At 38.2% G+C, this 18,761-nt stretch overlaps 1 protein-coding gene across 2 annotated transcripts in view; it reads left to right on the top strand.

The window, feature by feature from the left end:
- Window positions 1-18,761, top strand: part of kansl1b (KAT8 regulatory NSL complex subunit 1b) — a 58,280-nt gene continuing 39,519 nt past the window's right edge. Inside the window, exon 1 of one of the 2 annotated variants that reach the window (XM_057345802.1) lies at window positions 1-133. The gene's annotated coding sequence lies outside the window, so the exon portion shown is untranslated. Of the gene's footprint in view, window positions 134-967; window positions 1,463-18,761 lie in introns of those variants that run through there. The other variant, XM_057345801.1, reaches the window with a different exon arrangement.

Below are 18,761 nucleotides of genomic sequence, written 5' to 3'. Positions count from 1 at the left end.
TTTTCAGGCTGGAGACTACACAGATTGGTTGGTTTTGGAGTTAGTCGGTTTCATTTGGGATAATAATGGCTATTCCAGTAAGCTGTCGGTTTGGACTGAGATCAATCATCTTTAAGGTGAAACAGACGCAGTTGTAAGTAATTTCTTGCATTCATTTTAATAAATTTAAAAACAATTGAAATATAACCCATTAGTGAGAATGTGTTAAATTCGAGAAGTTTAGTCATTTCTGCAGTAAGTGTACTGTAAGTATAAGTTAAACAACCAGTGACACAAAAAAGGTAGTTATTAAAGAGTTCTCATTTTGTGCAGTAGATGGTGCTGTTTTTTCATTCATGGTGGCTCTGGCAACAAGAAGTTGTAAACTAGGTTTCATAATACCTAACCGTTTAGATATAGAAGCCTGTTTTTGACACATTTTTGTTTACATTCTGTTAATCACAGTAGCTTTTATAACATTTATCTGTGCTTATGCGTTATTTGCAAGCCAGTAACTATGAACTCAGTATTGAAATTTTATTACCATGCCAGTACAAAACCACCTTTTATGGTCATTCATATTGCAGTCAACCGAGCTTCTGTGCCTTGGGCACTTTAGAACAGCTTGTAGGCCCCGGGGTGGTGCTGCGGTGTCGGCCTTGAGTTCCCTCTGCTGGTATCTATTTTAGAGTCACTTTCTAGAAACTTTCTCAGGACCATGTAGCCACTGCCTACTGTATTGATTTTATTAAAGTTGAAAGCTTTAAAATATTAAGTTAAACTTTACTTCAATCACCCTAAATTAAATGTGTTTTAGTTAGTTTTGTTTGAGAATTTGTATGTCTGCGTGGATTTGTTTTTTAAATATTGTACAACAGTGGCGCCCCATAGTGTCCTCAATAGAGTAACGACAGGAAGCCGTGTGCCTCTAGCGGTCAGTCTGAGTAGTGCGCCACTCTCCCGCCACTGCGCCGCTCTGCTTCTTTCTGTTTGTCAGACTCACAATCAGAGGGAGAGGAGCGAGCCGCCATTTTCCCAGCTCGTCGCTTCCCCCTCAAACGGCAACAATAAAACGGATAAAACCGGACTTTACGCCGCCAAAATCGAACACGAAAGGTTTTTCGGAACAGGAGCGAAGGGATTGCGCCGACAGAACGACCGGAAAAGGATACATTTCAGTCGGTTTTCGTGGCTTTTTCGGGGGCGATTAAAAACAGCCGACTGGCCTCCTGTAGCTCGACTGCCCCCGTTTCTTTCGCCCATTTCGTGATTCCTAAACGCAGCCCGGAGGAGTGGGAGGAGGAAGAAGAGGAGGGGGGTTACCGAACACCGGAGCGCGCGAGAGGCCGGGGATTTTTCCACCTGAACGTGCAACAGAGGAATCTGGATAATTGCTTTTGTCGTTTATTATTTTTTACTATAACTCTTAAGCCCGGGGATTTATTACGTAAATTTCCCCACAGAATCGGCTGCTCATCACGTGGTAGGTTCCTCCTTTTCTCTTTGTTAGTTTAAAACTCGGTAGTATGAGGCAACTTCGGACATTTTTAATGCAATTATGCACTAAATCGACGTGCGGTGAAAATGTGCACGCTGAGGGCGTTTTAACTCCATGAACGCGGCGGTAATCGGACTGCAAGAAAAGGCGCTTTTCGTTCGGGTAACGTTAGTTATTTTCCACGGTTTGTTCTGGTAACGTTACAACCCGTGAAGTAGGCGGTGTTGAAAGTCAGACCATCAAGGTTGCAAAATCAGCCCGGCCAGTATACATAATCATACGTGTCTATCAACTATCCAGAGCACGTAACGTTAGAAGGTAAATACGTATAGGCATGTCGCGATCAGACAAGTTTACTAGTTCACTGAGCGGGTTTTGCATATTTTGCATTGAGACTCGAGGAGTTTAACACATGCAGTGTGTGCGATCATGGGTTGGGTGCGCAGTATATCCTGCTTCGGCTTTGCGCCTGTCTGCTGCATCTAGACCAGGGTTTCGTTTTTACTGCCTCAGATCGTGTGAATGTCTTTTCGGTTACGTTTTAAATGGATTTTGTCCCTAAATGTTCACAGCCACGCGAAACCCACGCGTTATATGGGGTTACAGTGATACAGAGATTAATTATAATACAGCGAGGACGCACTGGCCCTTTAAGGCGCCACATTTAGCTACAACTACATTTTTCGTCTATTTTTTTGCGAAGAGCCATATCCCCCCCCCCTTCGTTAAAGAGAATAAACTATATTTAAATTTCATTTCCTGTGTATGAGTATTAAATATACGCATGTGAGGGCTAACATGATTCAACCGGGCGGTAAACAGTTCGAACTTTTACGTTGAGCACATGGGAGTTTTCCATAACTATCTGCATTACATAATATTTGGTTGTTTTTCCCCATATGGCCGGGTTAATCTCTCGGCCTGCTAAAACGAACAGTAACTTATTTGCCTCACTGTTTTATATACATTATTATTACTTAATACCTAAGTTACAATCGTCTAGAACTGCATAGTCAACAGTGTCTACAACCTACAAACGTCCATAGATTCCATAATGATGTTTAAATAGGTTGTTCGCAAGGTTTAAAACGCACCCCACGGTCGATTTTTATGTCCTTAAACTCCTCACAACATCTATTTTTATATAATCTGAAGGTTTATTCATATTAAGCGCAGTATTTTGGCTCACTGGACAGCAGAGGTCTTTATGTTTAATAGAACATTAACCTGCTCAACCTGTGGTTAGTCTAACGCGCTGTACTTTTCCGTTATATAACGCGTTACGTTGCATATTTTTCAAGCACGCGGTTGATTTCAGACCAAATACAACGTTCCGCATTTGTACGTGATGTTTACGTTTTACAGACCGCTTCTTGAATTTCGTTTTCTTTTGTTCGCAATTCATGACACAATTGAGTTGTTGTATACCTTGCATGAGATGTTGAGCGTTATCTCGTCCATGCTTAGCCTCTAGCATATTTATAAAACGTTAAAATACGCAAATACGTTACACATCGTGTATCCAATATATATATATATATATATTATATTGGCTGCTATGCTAGAATTTATTGAGGCCTATTGGTCTGCCTGAAACCCTGTTGTTCTTAGGTGAGGTTAAGTGGTCCCATCACATGGTTGAAACAAAGACTTTCCTAGAACCCAAGTCCCCCCCCACCCTCTTATAGATAGATACTGTATTGATCCCTGATGTGAAATTGTTTCTCTCTCTCTTTTGAAGTGCTTTTTGTTCCTTTTCGCTTTTTATTTCCTGGTTTTAGATCTATTGTGTTCTTTATTACAAGTCTGTTTTGGGTGTTTTATTACAGTGGAGTAACTTTTTGTAATATATTGAATCAGTGATGTTTGTATGTGGAACATTTTGGGAGTCTCATAGGGTCAGCCAATGACTAAGCTGATGTATTGCTTTTCATTCCATAGATTTATCATTGTCCTATGTCCCCTCCTTACCGGAAGAGCTGTTACGTAACACATTAACGCAATTGGCTTTTTTTTCAAGGTGAAGACCTTATAAAATTGATTTTTCTTTTGTATTTGCAACATATAAGCAGATCATATACGGTGCTTTTTGATAGAACACTTTGACCTTTAGCCATTTAGATACTGCAATAACTTTTTGTTTGTCCCTCATGTAGATCCTATAATTTATGTACATTTATTTCACGTATATGATATAGGCCAGCCTTTTTGTGTGGGCCGACACAGTTCTCAGCGTTCCAGCTGCATGAAATTGTTATTCTTGGGTCCCACATTTTTATTCTTGGGTCCCACGTTTTTATAGGTTGTCCCAGTGAATCTAAAGAGAACTGAAACACAAGAAGTGATTGCTTTGAGGCATTTAAATCAAGACTGTGTAATCCTGTTTTGCTCCGTTTTAATATTGACACACAGCTTTGAGTAACTTAATGTCAGTGTCCGTTTAAGGTATAAATCAAGGTCACCTGAACTGCTGTTTTTTGTTTTTACTCTAACTTTGGCTCCTAAGCCTCAAAGCTTTATTCTATTTAAAAATGAGGTCTCTATTTAAAAATCTCTACTAGTACAATTTCCACTCAAAACATTCCCCCATGGGGTGTTAAAACAAAAAGTAAAAGAAAGTACCAGCTACATACAAACACTGTCTGGAAACATCAACATAGTTGAAAGTCATGGTGATGTGTGGAGACTCTGGGTCATATGGCTTGGAGTAGGGCTGAACGATTAATTGCATTTGCGATTAAATCGTGATGTGATTTTCTAACCGCAAAGACTGCGGGGCTGGGGACAGTTTGATGCGACCCTGCTCGGAGCTGACCAGTACCATCTCAAAAACATTAAAAATGCATGGAAAATGCGTGGCACGCGGCTTTCTCCAAAAGTGCTCGGGACGTAAATTTGCTTTCATGGTGACTGCCTGCGAGTGAAGAGAGCGCGCCGCGACTGCACCTGTCTATTTAAGCGCGCTTCCCGTGCATCTGCATTTAAAATGATGAATTTGTACATTGACCTGTTGTACTATGGCCTCAGGCTCGACAGAACGTGGCACTGTGCAAACTTTATTGTAAAACAGGAATAGCACGTCAGTTGTGTGGGACTATTTTCGCTGTTTTGTGTGGATGATGCTGCGCAGTGTCAAGTATTGTGTAGGGTTTGCGTACCGAAACCCGGCGTCAATATGGCACCAGTACCTATATATATCCGGTATGTAACTGGACCGAATAAAAACGCAGATTTCGGTGCCACTTAAATGTTGACTGAACCGTCGATTGAGACATTTGCCCTCATTCACGTGGATGAGTCGGAAAGCTCTGATAATAGAAATTCAACACATCTTATATATTGGTTTAACGGGTAGCGAATGATCTGTGATCCACACCGATTGGAACGCGCATGACCCATGGATTCACCATAGTGAAAGACTGTTTTGATGCACACTCTCCCTCCCACCATCTCGGCGAGTTCAGAATTCATCAACCGCCGCATAAGGCAAGTTTTAAAGGGAAACTAACGTTATTATGACATGAACATGACGCGTCAAAATGTTGCACGCATTTAAAATCAATGAAGCGCGCGTGCCATGGAGCTGGTTCTTAACACAGTAACGCATTTAACAAGAAAGACAAGCGAGACACAGCAGTGAAAGTGCTAAAACCTTATAAGACCCGTCAGTCTCATCTCTAGACATCAGTCTGTCAAGCTTTATACTCTGACTGCATGTTTAGGCATATAATTATACTTATTCATTATACATACGTCTGTTTTTAAAATAATGCACATATAATGTAGCCTAGAAGGCTCTCTGTAAATGGACTTAATCTGTTGATATATTCAACGCATTTTCTGCCCATATTTAAAACAACTATGGTGAGAATTTAGTTGTAGCTGGGTAAACAAGGTAGACAGTAAACACTATAACATCTTTCAATGTCAGTGTTCATGCTCATTTCACATTCGCTTAAAACTTCAAAAACATTTTCACAACAAATTCACAATTAATTAATTAATAAATGTTTTTTTAATTTAATATATTGTTCTTTAATGTCATCCACCAGTGTTTTGTGGCTCTTTCTTAAAGTATCGATTTAGGCACCGGTACCGTTTTAAAAGTATCGATTTGGCACCGGTATCGAAAAAAAAAAAACGACACCCAACCCTAGTATTGTGTGTGCTAACAGTAATGCTGCCTCAAGGGGTCAAGCCTAGGGCTGGGCGATTAATCGAAAAGAAATCGAAACCGACATTAAGAAGCTCTAACCGACGTAATTTTTCAACGTCGGTTGTTTAGATTACTTTCCCTTTAATATCCATGTCAATGCGTGCCGCTATACCTCACTTTTTTCTTATCAGAGCAAAAAAGACTTGCATATTGATTTATTTTGGGCATACACATTATTATATGGGTAAGACAATATTAGAAACTGTAAGTTGTCTACTTTTACGTGTGTACGCTTACAATAACATCAAAGCGGCGTTATTTTGTAAAATAAAGAAAATAAACAGGGCGCGTTATCAGCCGTCTCCACTCCGCTCACATAAGTAATATCTGTAATGCGTCATTGATCCAAAACTCTGCAAATATTTATCACACAACCATGAAACGTATGTCTAAAGAAAGCTTAAAATGTCTACTTTTAAACGACCCGATTCAAATGGAAATCAAATATTCTGTGTTTATGTAATATGTGTGAAAGACAGGTACAGTTGATACGAGACATTCTTCCAGGTCTGCTCCCATTTAGTAATCACAAGACTTTTAGTCCAAAAATTTGCATATTGTGAGAAATATAGATATACTGAAACACGTTTACTTCATATGTCTTAAGACAGACTGATGAGTTTTTTAGCTCCGTTCAACTATTAAAAACTGTCTGTTTCTTTCACGTGACAGCTCTTATGACGGCAGGACTGGTGTCTCCAAGCAGGGTCCTAAAGTACACCATATTTCTCACAACACATGCAGACAGATGATTTGCTGATTTGTGTTGCGTTTGTTCTCCTGTCTTCAGTGGCAGAGGAAATGTTTCCAAAAAATAACACAAAGATTTCTTTTATTCAAAATGTTCAATAAATAACCATAAATACTTTATTTTCTTTATCTGAAAATATCATGAGATAAGAAATGTTTCATTAGAAAAAATACCCCACCTTTAGTTGGGCACATTTACACTACAAACCTTTTTGATTTTAGGCCAAATCGCCCAGCCCTAGGCAAGACTATTAATGTCATGCAGCACTTACACAATAATAAAAGACAATATATAAGATAATAAATATTTATAGTTTATATTTTTACTTATTTATTTAAAGATTGTCTAGTAAGTTAACAGACAGACAGTGTTGAAGTGCAATCAACATGTTTATCGTTTATTACAGTGACTCTGCATTATCAAATTACTGAGTGTGGTAAAGCCACAGTTTTGTTTTATATTTATGTAATCTGCACTTTAGTTTCTGTGATTAATGACTTTCATGTTTCACCAAGCTTATTTGTCAGTGCTTTATGTCATGACAATTATTACATGTTTACATGGCTAGAAATTTATGTGTGTTCATTTAGATATTGTTGAAAAAAAGTATACTTTTCAAAGGGGTGTACTCATTTACGCAGAGCACATACATAGATGTCAAAACTGTGTATTGAAATGATACCCTGATAGAATATCATATTTTGTCATGGACAACTCACCCTATTAATTGTTTAGTTAAAAATGAAACGAAATGCAACCAAGATCTGGAAGTGTCACAATTTTGTTCTTTATTTGCAAAAGAGTCAAAGAACAGAATATGTAAAAGTGCAAACTATGTTTAGATGAGTATACATTGCAATATTAACACAAATATAAAACTTTCAAAAAAGCTAGTAACAATAAAAGGTAAAACAAAAAATAAAACTATAAAGCCAATAAAGTGCAAAAGATCGTGCACAGTGTTTATAAAGTGTGAAGTTCTTCATGTCTTTTGCTGACACTCTTCCAAACCGACGTTAGAGGAAATCTCTCTCCAAGAATTCGCCGCCATCTGACAGTCTTTATAGTCTGCCGAAGAGGAGTGATACAGATGCGTGCATTACCGAACCACTTCAATCAGACGCTCAGTACTTGGTCGATGTCGATGCTCGCCATGTTGTTCTTTTGTGGACTCTGAACTTGCCGGAAGAAGACGCCAGAAATGCGTAGAAAGAAGTACGATGCTGCCAAACCGACCAATCACAGCGCTTGCGGTCCGCGTAGGGTCTGCGTTGAGTTGACGCGTTGTTACATTTTTGGAGAGGTGCGCATCAGGCTACGGCGTAGGGTACTCACAGGGTACGCGGCTCTGCGTAGGCTACTGCGTAGGTCCTACGCAGAATCATAAATTGGCCTTAAGGCTGGCCTATAGTTTATGGTTAATAGGGGTGTAACGATACACTACTTTGCCGATTCAATACTGTCCCGATACTTGTGTGCCGATTCAATATATATTGCGATTATTGAGTATTGTGATTATATAACTATTGCGAGTCGATATTACAATTTATTGTGATTTTTTTGTAAGACTAGGAAAATATTTGATCATACCATTGAAGAGACTGTATATCCGGGCTATTCAATTGGCGGCCCGCGGGCCGAACCCAGCCCTCGATGTAATTTGTTCCGGCCCTTCAAGTAGCATAGTGTGAAAAAGAATCTCTAGAATAAATTTAGTTCAGTTGGGAACGGACCCTACAGTACTGAAGTGACGCGCGCCTGTTCCATTCAGCACGAGCTGCAGCAACACCAAGCAGGAGTCACGTGACGTTAGGCGAGTAGCGCGACTCGCAAGCGGTTCACGCGGTGAACAGGACGCAAATATATTACTATTGTATAGTGAAGGACAGAAAATGCAGAAAAATTAAAACACAAAAAACGGAATTTGGGAAAAAAATCAAACGGATTTCTTATTGTTGTTGTGTCATCCCTCATATTGCAAGCCATATCTCTCCGGCCCCTCATTTGGGATGCTTTTCATGAACTGGCCCTCAAGACAAACTAATTGAATAGCCCTGCTGTATATTATGAGTCATATTAACAAAAACAATGCATCGCATCTTTCTGAACTTTTATTTCAGGAGCATACACATACACAGTGTATATTTTAAAGTACCTTGAACCATGAAACTCAGTGTATGGCAGAGTTTGCATACCGTTTTAGTCATGTCTAGCGCTGCTTTTCCCGAGAAAGTGTAAAATCCAAAGTGTTTCCACACTTGGAATTTGAAACGTGAAGGTGCCGAAATAATTTCCGAGCTTGATCCGCTGACTCGGCCATGATTTTTGCGTCCTCGCGCCATCTTAAAACGGATACGACGTCGTCTAATACAGATACAAACATAATGCTTTACGCCCTCTGTTGGAATAAAAGTGGTAACTCCACCACCGCTTAGAAGTAAAATAAAAAAGAAATCGATTCTGAGATAAACCAATCGACTTTTAAATTGTTTTAAAAAGAATTGCGATAGTTAGGTGAATCGATTTTTCCCAACACCCCTAATGGTTAATCTGTCTAATGTTGTGTTGGTTTCCATGATTTATTGATTCTTTATTAAATAACACAGAAGGTTAGGTGCTTAAAAAACGCATATTAAATTGCAATCGCAATATTGTTAAGAAAAATGGCAATAGGATTATTTTTCAAAATCGTTCGGTCCTAGCTTGGAGCAGAGAAAGAAATCTGTTAGGTTGTTAGACAGGACCACCTGTTTGATGTGTTTGGGAAAGTAACCTGCCACTGTATTCTCTATTCATTAAGCCTAGGTTCTTTTTTAGGAGTGACTGTTTTCCAGACAATAGCTTTACTTTTGTGAGCAGGGTTATTCACTTTAAGCCTTACTTAATAAAATGTTTTTTTTCAGCCTTTAAGGGCTTCTGTAAGTAAATTCACCCAGATGTGAATACTTCCATACCATATGGAAGAAATCAAAGCTTTCCAGTTTCCATGAGAATGTTGAGTTGCCCTTGTACCTCTGAAGTTGAAAATTCCTTGTTGTTGATTTTTTTTGTAGATTGCGGTCTTCTAAAGAGAATGAGGTAGCTGAATAATTGCAGTACAAATAACTAGTGACCTGTGCTGTTGTGTTTATCAGACCAGGTGTGCGAGTGTTGTTGATCACAGACAGTTGGGTAAGGTTCAGTTGAAACTAGAATTTAAAGTTCATTTACCTTCCTTTTGGCCTAAAGCACATAAAACATCTTTCTCACACACCCACATTTACACATTTAGAAGCGGACTTGTCATGGCCTTATTATCTGGCCAGTGCGAGATCTTTGAACAGGTCACATTAACCTGAAATCTTTTGATTTAAATGGGTCTGCGGGTTAATATTATATTGATTGATCAAATCAAATCCCTTTTATTGTCACTCAACCATATACACAAGTGCAACAGTAGGTGAAAAACTTGGGTACAGTTCCGGCCAACATGGCAGTATGACAGATATGAGACAGAATTGTTACAAAAAATTACAATAGACATTCTCCTGTACACATTCACACAATAAACATTTCTGTTCAAGTGTTTAACCATAGTATAACGAATGACACATAATTTACATATAATTACACAGCAGCAAATGTACACATAATGTGCGTATTGTTCAGTGATTGGTACGTATTGTGGTATTACAGTAAGACGGTATATAAGCTTGTCTGACTGTGTTACAGTTCTTATTGGTTTTGCATGCTAGTGGGGGATAAAGCGCGGTGCTGATGAGTATCCAATCCAGTTTGCCTTTAATCATAATTTCTGCCTGTATTGTGGCAATTCCAGTCCAGTGTTTTTTTAATTTAAACCGAAATAAACCTCAGGAATGGCATTAAGTCAATGTTAAAGACTGAGAGAATGCCAAGACGCATGAAAGTTGTGAAAAATCAGGTATAGCGATGTAGGGCTGTCACGATAAACCGACGATAAATATCACGTGGTTTATGCACAGCTTTTGAGTGAAGTACGGGAAAATGCTACTGCATCTGAAAGCCAGAGGGCGCTCTCGTGCGGAAACTCCAAATACGCACTGCAGAAGAAGACGATAACACATTCTAGAATCTAGGAAATGCCAATGGACATCTTTTTAACACTGTTACTCAAGCCTCAGGTATTTTTATGATAAAGTATATTTATAATGATCATGTTTGACTGGTGTTGCTTTTTCAAATGCACATTACAAGCGACTCAAACTCGCGCTGCTTTTAGATCAAGCAGCATTTCCTACTGATTCCAGAGACATGCTTCGGACAAGCTACGCATTAAAAAAAATATCGACACATTGCATATCGAAGCCAGCATGATTACAATAGGATTTAGTGGTATCGCGATAAATTACCGTGCAGCCCTATATAGGTTTGGGTACCAGACTCTGTACTTTTAAGGGCACCGACCAAATTACGTCGGTACTACAGAGTATCGATTCACATTAAATCACTCGGTGCCAAATTTCGGTACCTGAGAACGCATCGGGTGCTGCGCGAGAGCAGGTATGTTAAAGAGAAAGAGAGCAAGAGAAAGAGAGAGAGAGCGAGATCATTTTACTTCACGCAAAGCGAAACTAAAACCGCATCTAAAGTAGGGCTGTGCAAAAATATCGATGCATGTAACTATCGCAATATATATTTTTTCAATAGTGTATCGATAGTGATACCTCTATCGATAATTTTTTAAAAATCATGTCATATACATTCGGCCAAAAGTAAGTGGAAGCGAGCATGGCGAAAAATATAAGAACGCTTGGAGCTCTCAGAGTTGATGTGTGGGTGTGCTTTGGTTTTCAAAATAAGTAATGGAGTAATGAGTTATATAAAATAATGCTGTTTATAAGCTTCGCAAGTAATGACATAAAATCACTTGGCTACTGCAGTGCATTAGACAAAAAGTTTATTAAGAAAAGTAACAATGACATGTATTGTGCATTCACGGATGTGACACCAGCACATTTACAGCACGATTTTATACTGCCCATGTTCAGTGTTTTAACTGTAATGCACCACAACAGCCAATTGACTTGCGTGAGCCACCTTATTCCCCTGTGCTACCCACTTGAGGGGCGCAATCCACAGTTTGAGAACCCAAACCTCTGATCTAAAGGTCCATGCATCGCACATCATGGCCACTCTGCAGAGTTAAGGGATGTTTTTACACTTATCCTTACAGAAAATCCCCGGTGGTGCACAGCATTTTGTATTTCTAGCTCTACTTTTTACATTTTCTATTTAAAGTATTGCTATATATCGCAAATGTGTATCGTATCGAAATACATAGCAATATATTGTATCGTGACCCATCTATCGTGATATGTATCGTATCGGGAGGCACTTGCCAATACACAGCCCTAATCTAAAGCAGGCTGTCCTAATCAACGTACAAAATGAAAATAAACACTCGACTCTACACATGGTATCATATTTATATTATTTATTTCACTTGTTCTTGTTTAGAAAATTAAGCATACACTCGCGTTAAGTAAATGCGCGCTCAGACGCAGCCGGCACGCACACACATACATAACACTGCGCTGAACATTATAAGTTTAAGGTGCTTTGTGTTTTCTGTCCACCAATGAATAAAATCATCTCATGAAACCACGAAACAAAGTTATTAGTGACAGATTAGAGCAGTCGATGGAAAGAGGTGAGTGAGGCCAGCTGTCCCAAGGTGCAGTTTAAAGCTGTGAACAGCGCCGCAGGAGCCTGATGCACGTTTACATTATGTATTATTGTATGATCAACATTATATGTACAGGTGCTGGTCATATAATTAGAATATCATCAAAAAGTTGATTTATTTCACTAATTCTTGAAACTTGTATATTATATTCATTCATTACACACAGACTGATATATTTCAAATGTTTATTTCTTTTAATTTGATGATTATAACTGACAACTAATGAAAATCCCAAATTCAGTATCTCAGAAAATTAGAATATTACTTAAGACCAATACAAAGAAAGGATTTTTAGAAATCTTGGCCAACTGAAAAGTATGAACATGAAAAGTATGAGCATGTACAGCACTCAATACTTAGTTGGGGCTCCTTTTGCCTGAATTACTGCAGCAATGCGGCGTGGCATGGAGTCGATCAGTCTGTGGCACTGCTCAGGTGTTATGAGAGCCCAGGTTGCTCTGATAGTGGCCTTCAGCTCTTCTGCATTGTTGGGTCTGGCATATCGCATCTTCCTCTTCACAATACCCCATAGATTTTCTATGGGGTTAAGGTCAGGCGAGTTTGCTGGCCAATTAAGAACAGGGATACCATGGTCCTTAAACCAGGTACTGGTAGCTTTGGCACTGTGTGCAGGTGCCAAGTCCTGTTGGAAAATGAAATCTGCATCTCCATAAAGTTGGTCAGCAGCAGGAAGCATCAGAAGCGTCTCGCCTGGGCTAAAGACAAAAAGGACTGGACTGCTGCTGAGTGGTCCAAAGTTATGTTCTCTGATGAAAGTAAATTTTGCATTTCCTTTGGAAATCAGGGTCCCAGAGTCTGGAGGAAGAGAGGAGAGGCACAGAATCCACGTTGCTTGAGGTCCAGTGTAAAGTTTCCACAGTCAGTGATGGTTTGGGGTGCCATGTCATCTGCTGGTGTTGGTCCACTGTGTTTTCTGAGGTCCAAGGTCAACGCAGCCGTATACCAGGAAGTTTTAGAGCACTTCATGCTTCCTGCTGCTGACCAACTTTATGGAGATGCAGATTTCATTTTCCAACAGGACTTGGCACCTGCACACAGTGCCAAAGCTACCAGTACCTGGTTTAAGGACCATGGTATCCCTGTTCTTAATTGGCCAGCAAACTCGCCTGACCTTAACCCCATAGAAAATCTATGGGGTATTGTGAAGAGGAAGATGCGATATGCCAGACCCAACAATGCAGAAGAGCTGAAGGCCACTATCAGAGCAACCTGGGCTCTCATAACACCTGAGCAGTGCCACAGACTGATCGACTCCATGCCACGCCGCATTGCTGCAGTAATTCAGGCAAAAGGAGCCCCAACTAAGTATTGAGTGCTGTACATGCTCATACTTTTCATGTTCATACTTTTCAGTTGGCCAAGATTTCTAAAAATCCTTTCTTTGTATTGGTCTTAAGTAATATTCTAATTTTCTGAGATCTGAATTTGGGATTTTCATTAGTTGTCAGTTATAATCATCAAATTAAAAGAAATAAACATTTGAAATATATCAGTCTGTGTGTAATGAATGAATATAATATACAAGTTTACTTTTGAAGAATTAGTGAAATAAATCAACTTTTTGATGATATTCTAATTATATGACCAGCACCCTGTATATGTGTGACCAGCACGTGCGGTGATATAATATTGTATGATCAAGATTATATATATATATATGTAATTCTTTCAGTATCTCTGTTAAAAATGTATATTACAAATCAATCTGTTATTTTCAGTAATGATGCTGTTAAAAATATTTTTGTAGACTTTTCAAGTTTTGTTTTTCTATATTATCTAATGGTCTGTTAATGGTGGAGGCCTCATGGTTTGCGTAAATTATCACACTGCATAAATAAATGATTGTCAAACAAATTTAACAAAATGTTGAAATTGAGAGGTTTGGACTTTCTTTCCATTTAAATAAATGTTTTTTATTACACAGAGAGTAAAGTACCGAAAAAAGGTACTGTTTGGTACCAGTACCGAATTCCAGGTACTGTATTGGTACCAATATCGGCTAAAAAGTGAACGGTACTCAACCCTAGCCCTATAGCGATGTAACGATTACCGGTTTTATGATAAACCATGATAAAAACAGCCAACGGTTAGTAATGTCATGTCATATTTTAGGTATCATTAAACCGTACCAACTTATCATTACTAACGGTAACTACTGTCCAGTGTCAGCGAAAGTTAGCAAAAGCAAAACCGATGCAATATGACACGTGTGTTTCGTTCATTTATGTCAGGATGCAAAATAAACAATGATGATTTTAAAGCTCTGTCCAACTCCTTACCATTTCTTTGGCGATCACACTTATGACTGCATGTGTCTCCTGGGTCCTAAAGTACTCTGTATTACACTCCACACATGCAGACAGATGATTTTCTGATTTGTGTTGTTTAAATGAATGTCTGATTTACGTATGTTTTTTTTAACCTGAACATGAGAAACCTTTACGGCCCCATTGTGCTAGGATTAATATTAATGTTATTTATTTGATGTTTATGACAACAAAAGGTGCTTTTAACAAGTCACATCAATATAAAACTTGGTATCAGTACTTATTGGTCATTCCCAGCACATTTGAACAAAACCGTGATAATACTGATAACCATGATCATTTGTTTCACTGTAATCATGATGTGAAAATGTCATACAGTTACATCTCTAATCAGGCACATTCCATTTAATTTATTTTTGATCTGATTCTAAAATGCATGTAAAACAGTAGTATTGTGTTGTTTAAACAGCAATATTAACTTGCTTTCTTTACAGTATTCGAAATATGCAAACTTTACATCTTTTTGTTATTTTGGCCGGTGTGTGCCGTTTTATTTGCCTGAAAATAAATGCAAACAAAGTTTTAATTTTGAATTTGGTAGAACTGTTGTCACCAATTTACAGAATGAAACAAAAATGTTCCTTTTACTTAAAGGCGGGGTAACCGATTTCCGAATTATGCTTTAGACAACTGAGTCGGGCCGAGTACCAAAACAACCTTGTAGCCAATCAGCAGTAAGGTGCACAGGATGGACATTAGCCGAGCCGAGCGCTGACGAAAGCGAAAGATGGGGGTAGGGGTAGGGCTGTCACGATTATGAAATTTGGCTGACGATTAATTGTCTAATAAATCATTGCGATTATGACGATTAATTGTCTGTTTTAGAGCTTTGACTTTTAATTCTCAAACATTTTTTATTCAGCTTTGAAACAACCATATTGTTCTGAATATAAAGACTATGTTCTTTTTCTTGGAAATACATCGGAAAAAATTGGGTCATCATACTGAAGGTTTAGGCTTTTACCTGTCAATAATACAACCACCAAATACTTGTAAACGAAGTAAATTGATCAGGAGTGAATTGAAGCCACCATTAAAATGCTATCAGTCATAGAAAAGCTTCTAGTCTGTTTTTTTCTCACTTGCAAGACTAGAAAAAAAGTTTACTTCTATGTTAATGAGATTTTGGTAGACTGGTTTTCACACTGAAATAATATTAAATTGTACTGCAGGTTATTTTTATGATATATGCTTTAGTTTTTTTTAAGTGATTGTGTTGTGGTGGTACATTTTACAAGTATTACCATGCTTTAGTTACAATATATATAATAAAATATGCAATATGCAGATGCACTACAGCTCCCCCTAGTGTCTTCTGTAGAGATGTGCGATAATTGCGATGATCTGAAACCATCGCGATGAGGTCAAACAATCGCGATGAGACGATTATTTAATAATCGTGACAGCCCTAGGTAGGGGTGTGTTTGTTTTTGGTGATTTGAACATCAACAATGGCTAAGAGAAATCGGACACACCGCCTTTAAACCTGTAAGTAGTAAATCCAGAAAAATACTGAATAATGAAAATAATTTATAGTGATTTCTAGTTTTTGTGAGGCTGTAGATTAACAGGGTTGTGCTTTATTGGCCAGATTTTTGCTTGGATTTTCATTTTGTGATTCTACATATTTAGTCATAGTTCTGCATTGTTGGCTTCTTATAAATTAATTTATTTAGCTGACAATTTTATTCAGAGCGAAATTAACTCTGTGCTTCAGGAGGAGACCATAAAATTACACATTTTGCAACATAAAAATCCCATGTTGACTAGAAAAGTTCAAGCAAGTGCTAAGATGACAGGACATTCTTTAAGTAATCCTCATGTCTCTTTTTAAGACAGCACTGTGTGTTGCATATACTACATGTAAACAAACATGTTAAAGTTATAGGCTGTGCTGAGGTCAGTGTTTGTAATGCTTTGGAGGGTGGGTAAGTGTAATTACACACCTGCTTTGCTCAGGATAAAACATTATCCTGGGAAAATAAGAGTCACTGGTTGGCTGTGACATGCTCACCATGCCTAAGAATAGTTTTGCTCTATAAATGAGTGTCCAAATGCAAATTTCAGTTTTGAGTGTGGTGGACACCAGGGAAACGTTTCTTCCTCCCTCTAATGCTGGGAAATCATTGAAATAGTTGTTAATGACCTTTACACTTTTTAACAAGTGTGAGAGAGGGCGGTTATCACAGTCAATGAAGCAGATCATTTGAAAGCTTCCTTTGTGATGGGTCATTGTTTGAGGCCAAATATTACAGCCACAGTGGTTAAAAACAGACAAGGAATTTTATTTATTTGGGTAATGTATTAAAATGTCTGTTATAAGCGTGTGCTTGACTCATTTGTGTCATTCCAATTCTGTTTGACTGTGTCTTCTGCAGAACACAAAGGAAGATATTTTGAAGAATGTTGGTAACCAAACAACACTGGCCTCCATTGACTTCCATTGTATGGACACAAAACCACAAACACATTTCTCAAAATATTGTCTTTTGTGTTCCACAGAAGAAAGAGTAACAAATAGACTTGATGATGATGATAGAATTTTGTTTTCATGGTGACCCTTTGAAAGATCTGTTGAATGAATATAGTCTGAACATATTTGTGGAGTTATTGGTCAGTTGCTATTTTACTAGAAATGTTTGAATAAACAACAAAGTTAAACAATCTGATTGATGTTTTAGATTGTGTTTTCTCTTTTTTTTTCCACTGAGCATGTTGCTACATTTCCATATGAGCTAATACTGCTGCTTGGTGTCATTTCAAGTATCTTTTGATATCTTCCGCAATTATATGCTTTATTAATCGCTAAATTATATCATGAGACATACATAGTATGTCATAGAGATGTAACTGTGTGAACATTTCAGATGTTCAGGTTATAGTGAACAACATTATCACGGTTCTATTAACATGTTCTGGAAATGTCAAAAGTAATTGTAAACCAAATTTAATATTGAGTTTACCTGTAAATGTACTTTTGTTTGATTTACATCATATAAATAACATATTAGTCATGGCACATTGGGGGGAATGAGGTAAACGTTTCCTAGTTCAGATCAAACAACCTTAACCTTATATTTTCATGTAAACACAATTCAGAAAATCATCTGTCTGTGTGTGTTGTGAGAAACTGGGTGTACCTTAGGACCCAGGAGAAAGCGGCATGACATCTGCGCTCATAACAGCACTCATAGCAGAAGAAACAAGCTGAACGGAGTTTCAAACTCATCAGATCACATCATTTAATGAAAAATGAATAGAAATTATTAGAAATATGAAGTAAACGTGTGTCAGTATGTCTAAATTTCCACAAATGTGCACATTTTTGGATTAAAGTCCTAATTAGTGAAGCACTGTCATCACAAACTTACAGGAGCAGACGTGAATAAATAGGTATGTCTCACGTTATTTTGTTCCGAATGTCAATACTCCTGACTCCAGATTTACTCTCCTGACATAAATGAACAAAACCCACATTTCACGTTGCATCTACGTTGTACTCTTGATAACTTTGTTTGATGCTGAACAGGGTTTTTCAAGCCGTAACACTGGTACGGTTTAATGGTAATTAAAATATGATGCGGTAAGACAAACCGTTGGACGTTATTATCACGGTAAACCATTAAACCGGTAATCGTTACATCCCTAGTGTGTCACTGCACAGGAAGTCTTTCTACTCTCTTTTCTATTTAATCTAAGCCTACAAACTTAATTATGGGAAACAAAAAACAATTATGGCCCCTTTTGCAAGATAAGGATTTTTACACTCTCACCTATTGTTCTGCTTGAGAATCACTTAGGTCACATCTAGTGACAAGCGGGTCGGGTTTCTTCCAATCCGCGGGTCCCGCTTTTAAGAAATTATTTGGCCCCCACAGCACCACTGTATCTATTCTTACAACCCACCCCGCACCCATTACCATTAAAAAGACATACCAGGCATTGTAATGTAAATGAAAACGGACTTAATTTCAGCCTAAAAGTGCTTGGAAACAGCCATTAGATTACATTGCCCAGTAAACTGGCAACAACATACGCGTATGAACCATAGAAACTTGCACTTCACATAGCCGATACTGCTGTTGTCTCCTGCTGCAACTATTTCTGAGAACCGATCCCAAACATTAGATTTAGCAGCTTGACCTTCTTTTCTTTTAATGATGTAAATTCCCGACCATAATTTCTCCCACACCTCGTCTTCCATCTTCACTTTTATTTCTCCGTTTGTTTTGTTGTTGTGGCCGGCGGGAGCTGCTTGGTGC

This window comes from Triplophysa rosa, linkage group LG11 (genome assembly GCF_024868665.1).
Source record: "Triplophysa rosa linkage group LG11, Trosa_1v2, whole genome shotgun sequence".
Taxonomy (NCBI): domain Eukaryota; kingdom Metazoa; phylum Chordata; class Actinopteri; order Cypriniformes; family Nemacheilidae; genus Triplophysa; species Triplophysa rosa.
The sequence above is the reverse complement of the archived record's forward strand: the minus strand, read 5'-3'. Positions and strand labels throughout refer to the sequence as shown.